The following is a 227-nucleotide window of genomic DNA, read 5'->3' as shown; positions in this document are numbered from 1 at the left end:
GGGGCCCGGGCTGAGCCTGGGGTTCTCCCCTTGCCGGGGCTTTTGAGGCTTGGTGGGCTCTGCTCAAAGAGCTGCCTGGGAGGGGGCGGCAGCGCTGAGGTGTCCCCCATCAGCCCTGCTCTGCGCATCGAGATTTCCCCCGCATCCGATGCGATTTTAATGTAAAAAGTGCTCCTTTTTGCTCAAGTTTGGCAAATTCCCGCTGAGGCAAAGCGGGTCTGCGGGGG

This window comes from Mesitornis unicolor, unplaced genomic scaffold (assembly GCF_000695765.1).
Source record: "Mesitornis unicolor isolate BGI_N332 unplaced genomic scaffold, ASM69576v1 scaffold34764, whole genome shotgun sequence".
NCBI lineage: Eukaryota > Metazoa > Chordata > Aves > Mesitornithiformes > Mesitornithidae > Mesitornis > Mesitornis unicolor.
The sequence above is the reverse complement of the archived record's forward strand: the minus strand, read 5'-3'. Positions refer to the sequence as shown.